We start from the raw sequence: 5,111 nt of genomic DNA on the forward strand, positions 1-5,111 counted from the left end.
AAGTGGCTGGATTAGCAAGTAAGGGTTAGAGGAGTGACATGAAGAATTGCCAGGGTCAGATCAAGTGGGACCTTGCATAGCATGCAGTTTTACTCAGATAATTGAGAGTTACAGAAGAACAAAACTGGTGGGTAAAAGGGAGTGAACATGATTGAATTAATAAAATAATATGAAGTTCCCATTTGTAGTGAAAGAGAGACTTTCTTAGGAGACACTGAGCTTCTGTTAAAGGTGACAGTGTAATAATAGGTGATGACCCCAAGGAGGGTCACTGCCCAGCAAGCACAAATTCCAATCTCTGAACACTGCCTTTGAGAAAGAAAAAGCAGCTTTATTTACATAGTGCTAGGTAAGGGAATCTGCCTTAAATCTGAGTCCCTGAAGAAAGTATGAGTTACAGCATTGTAGGGTTTGAAAAGGGAAGTTATATATATTCACTGAAATTCTAGGAGATCTACTGCATAGGGGGTTTTAGGGCAATGCAAGTGTGTGCGCATGTTCTAAAAATGTGAGTTTTATGGGGGTTATGTGGCTAAGCCATCTTAGGACAAAGCTGGAGTCTTCTGCACGTGCTCAGCAGGCCAAATCTTGTAGGAACTGGTGTACTCTTGTCATCTCCTGCTTGCAACCACTGGTTCTAAAAAAAGGAAACAAAGGGAAAAAGTTACTAACTGCAAGGGCTTTGGGGGCATGAGTTGGATTACAATAGTATAATTTGGGAATGAATAAAGATAATGGTTGAGCAACATGATAAATATAATTAATGTTACTGAACTGTATATGTGAAGATTGTTGCATTTGCAAATGTTTTGTTACATATATATTTGTCATACACACACAAAGCTCCCATTTGGATCAAAGTTCAGTGTTTATAGTCATAGCATTGGCATCAATCCTTTATTAAAACATGATTGGAAATTTGAGTTCTAAAAAGTTGAGTTATAAAATTACAAAAATGGATTAGGAAATGCCATGTAGCCAGTAGTACAAAAAGCATGAGAGTACAGCTTTCATCCAACCAAAAATTGTTCAAAGGAGAAGATACCAGAAAACAGTTTGGAACCAAAATTGGGGGTGGGGGGGACGGGGATCTGTAGGTATATGTACTGAAACATCTCTTATGATAATCAGCCCCACTTGGATCTAAAGTCCAAATGATTGAGAAGCTTGTCCAGTCCCTTCCATATGTGCCCCATTCTGCCATCATTGTGAGGCACCCTTAAAGACTAATGCTCATTTGAACTTGATTTCAGTTAAATAACATATTTTGTTTGGAGATCAGGGAAGAGTCAAATATTGAGGAGGCAGCCTATGATAGACGTGCTTGGTGGTTTCTGATTTCATAAGCAATTTCAGAGAGAGCAGCTAAATAATATGTGAGTATTTACATTTCCAAATATTTTGGTAACTTGACCCAAGCAGCAAACTTGGTGGTTGTGTGCAAAAACAAAGTAGTTGTAAACCATTAGTGTTTTCCATTTAAAAATACTTTTACAAATATAAGCTTTATCCAAAATAAAAGATGATTAACAAGCCATCCAAATGGATTGATAAATTATATCTTAAGAGGATTAAAGAAATCAAGAAACTGTTATTAGAAGACACAGGAGACAAAGCAGGTATCAGCCCAGTTGATATCACTTCCCTTAGAAAATCCAGTTGATATCATGTCACTTACAAAGTTGTTCTATGTTAATGTAGCAGTAATTCCCAGGAGTTAAGATGCAAGAAAAAAATAAGTCTCCATCAGAAGGAATTTCCTCCACATGACTTCTTACTTTTTCTGTGAAGCAGGAAGTAAGGTCATCTGTTTTGAGTTGAAGGAAAAACATGTGTTGGTTAGTGGATTCCAAATACACTGGGGACTGTGGTCTTTAAAAATAATGTTGAAAAGTTTGACGAGATTTGAAATATAGTAACGTCATGATCTGGTAGCATAGTGGCTAAGACACTTGCCTGCTAACCAGATGGCTGGCGGTTCAAACCCACCAGCCACTCCTCGGAAGGAAGGTTGGGCAATCCTACTTCCGTAGTGATACTGCCTCGGAAACCCAAGGAGGGGTCGCTATGAGTCGGGTTTGACTCGAGGGCACATAACAACAACAACAACAGCAATGTCATGATCAAATTTCTTGTTTACAAGCCTTAGAAACCTGCTTGGGGTTAGTATCCAGAAAAAGAGAAAATTGATAGAAAGTGTCTTGAAATATCTCACAGAGCTGAGCCTCCCAGGAGACAGTAGCTGAGGCAGTAAGTACTCCTACCTCCTCCTGTCTCTACATCTTTCTTTGTATCTGCTCATTCTCTCTTTCTGCTCACTGCCTTTCTCCATCTCTGTTCTCATTGTACATGACTGCTTCTCTTGCTTTCTCATAACCTTATGCCACCAACTATCTTTTCTGTCTCCTCTATACCCAACTGCTCCTTTTCTTACTGACCCACAAATATGCTTTAGTCTCTACCATGTAAATAAACTACCATGCTATTTATTTGCATTCCTTCAAAACCAAGTATCTTTTAAAAAGTTCTCTATACCAGCTGCTTCATCCTGGCTTGAATGTCCATCAATGCATCAAATCCCCGTTTGTTGGGATAAAGGGGAAAAAGAGAAGGTGCTAACAACTTGATGGGCATTTGGCAGCAAAGGCAACATGGATGAGGGATCAACAATTCAAGGGTAAGATTCTAGTCCACAGAAAATGAGGTGGCAAGGAAGATCAATAGTTCTGAGAAATTGAGGAATAGGCAGGGAACCAGTAGAATCCATTTATGGAACTGGAGTAGGATACCAAAGGAACAAAATAAATGCTTAGTCCTTAGAGTTAGGGTGAAAAACCAGAATAGAAATGGGAGAAACATTGACAAAATCAGGCTGTAAACTATTAAATTGGATTTCACTGGGGATGGGATGGGTCTTAGGTTTAACTGAACCAACATTTGAGAGTTAAGAGGGCCCACATTAGAAAGAACAAAAAGCATCATGTTACAGGGGCAGGAGATAAAGAGACGATTATTATAGTCCTTATACTGAATCAGATACATGAGATAAGACTTAGAACTCATTAAAGGCTTCCTAATAATATCTTTAACCATGAAGATCGAGTCTTGGAATGTGAGGTGTACAAGATTGCTTCATTGTTTTAATAGATCTACTAATTATAAAGTCTTATAATTGGATTAGCATTAAAAATTACAATAAGGCGGAATATGGGTTCATTTTATTCTCAAAAGGAGAGACAGTGAGCAGACCAGGATTGACCAGGTGGCACATGTAGGCTTTCTCAAACTCAGTTACTACCTACTGTCAATTCAAATAGTAAATAAACTGTACCTCATTTATCATGATATCAGATATTTTTGTTGCTAGCCTGATAGCAAGAAGGAAAATGGTAATGGTGTAGAGGGAGAAAAATAAAACTTCTTGAACATCTGCCATATGTCAAACCCTATTTGCTTTTCTCGTTTAATCATCAACACAACTTAATAACCTGGAAATTAATATATCCTGATTTAGTTGAGAATGAACTTTTTAAAGTGTCCATATTGACAGAATATTCTATTGTGATAAGAAATTTATCTAATTCTTTTCTGGCTGGAACCAAGGAGGGTGTCAAGGAGACAAAAAATAAAATTTCCTGCTCCTCAACCATTAAGAAAAAGCAAAAGGATTTCACAGAACTGAAGAGCAAATGCCTGAGAAAGAAGTTTGCCCAAAAGATGCTTTGAAAGGTAGGGAGGACCCTTATCTATGAAAAAGTTAAGCACTATTACAAGGATTATAGGCAGGTGGACAGAACTGAGATTCAAATGGTTAGAATGTCAGTAAAAGTTGGCAACTTTTATGTATTTAAAATGAAAACCAAAAAAATCAGAGCTGTCGTGTTGCTTCTGACTTATAGCAATCCTAGAGGATAGAATATAACTTCCCCATAGGGTTTCCAAGTCTGTAATCTTTACAGAAGCAGACTACCACATCTTTCTTCTGCAGAATAGCTGGTAGGTTCAAACTTTCAACCTTTTGTTTAGCAGCCTAAGCACTTAACCTCTGTGCCCTATGGGATCATTTTATATACCTATGTAATCCAAATTGGCATTTGTTAGCAGGATCAGAGATATCAATAGTGTGAGCCCCAAAAGTCTGAAAGGTATTGCAGTTTTTTTACCTTGGTCAAATCTTCAATGACATCTTTTTTAAACTCAACAAGGCTCCAATTAACATTCTGAGAATTGTGGAACCAGAGATGTATGAATCGGATCTGACTCGATGGCAGTGAGTTTGTTTTTTGGTTTTTTTAGATGTCATGGGACCTGAAATCAGTGAATGAAATGATCTATAAGTGTGGTTATGGCAAAATCAATAAGAAGCAAATTACGTTGACAGATAGGACTTTGATTGCATGATATCTTGGTAAATATGGTATCATCTGCATGGAGTATCTGCTTCATAAGGCTAAACACTTCAAAGAACAACTTCCTATGGCTCTGTAAATTATCTTAAAATATGCATGAAGAATAGAGTCCCTGGGTGGTGCAATTATTAAGCTCTGGACCACTAGCCCAAAGGTTGATGGTTTACACCCAGGCAGAAGTGTCTTGGAAGCAAGTCCTGGCAATCTTTTTCCAAAAGGTCACAGCTTTGAAAACCCCATGGAATAGTTCTACTCTACAAACAAGGGGTCACCATGAGTTGGAATAAACTTGATGGCAACTAACAACAATGACTGAAGAAAAAGATCATCCATTTTGCACAAGGTGGAGATGCCGGCGACAGGAAAGACTAGATCAACAGCCTTATTAGAAGCATGAACTAAGGTGTCTACCAGGATCATTTTTGTAATTTGATTAGTTAAAAAAAAAAAGTAACTGCTTTTAAATTGAAACATATTGTATTAGTGACTTTTTGTTAGCCTGCTCCTCCCTTTTCCCTAACTAGCTTTGTTGTTGTTGTTGTTGTTAAGTGCTGTGGAGTCGTTTCCGACTCATAGAGACCCCATGCACAGCAGAATGAAACACTGCCCGATCCCACGCCAGCCCCACAATCCCGGCTATACTTGAGCTCATCATTGCAGCCACCGTATCAATCCATCTCGTTGAAGGCCTCCCCCTCTTTC

The 5,111-nt window shown here is 38.3% G+C and overlaps 1 pseudogene; it reads left to right on the top strand.

Annotated features, from left to right (window-relative positions):
• Nucleotides 1–2,567: 2,567 nt before the first annotated feature.
• LOC103206038 lies at nt 2,568–4,811 on the top strand (annotated as a pseudogene).
• Nucleotides 4,812–5,111: the final 300 nt, after the last annotated feature.

This window comes from Orycteropus afer, unplaced genomic scaffold (assembly GCF_000298275.1).
Source record: "Orycteropus afer afer isolate SDZICR_OR568_19922 unplaced genomic scaffold, OryAfe1.0 scaffold00294, whole genome shotgun sequence".
NCBI classification, from domain to species: Eukaryota; Metazoa; Chordata; class Mammalia; order Tubulidentata; family Orycteropodidae; genus Orycteropus; species Orycteropus afer.